Raw genomic sequence first — 332 nt, 5'->3', positions numbered from 1 at the left:
CTAAATTGACCGATATGTGGGCAGGATGCAGGCGGAGCAGGCTGCTTTGGGCAAGATGACCTTCACACTGCTGGAGCTGCTGCTCAGTATATTCAAACCATACAATACTAAGAATGACTCAAAGAACACAATATTTTATTACATTTTTAAATAAAAGATAACACCAAGACGAAACGTTTTAAAATTAAGTAAGGCAAATGTGTCTAAGACAAACTTAAAATGTTTTTGAATGAATGCCATTTTCAACAATTCCAGCACAAAACATTAGCAATGTGTATTTTTAGAAAAAAAAATTTTAAAAACTGACTTTCAGATTTTAGAAAAATTATATA

This window comes from Haplochromis burtoni, unplaced genomic scaffold (assembly GCF_018398535.1).
Source record: "Haplochromis burtoni strain Fernald_Lab_line unplaced genomic scaffold, NCSU_Asbu1 Contig_90, whole genome shotgun sequence".
NCBI classification, from domain to species: domain Eukaryota; kingdom Metazoa; phylum Chordata; class Actinopteri; order Cichliformes; family Cichlidae; genus Haplochromis; species Haplochromis burtoni.
The sequence above is the reverse complement of the archived record's forward strand: the minus strand, read 5'-3'. Positions refer to the sequence as shown.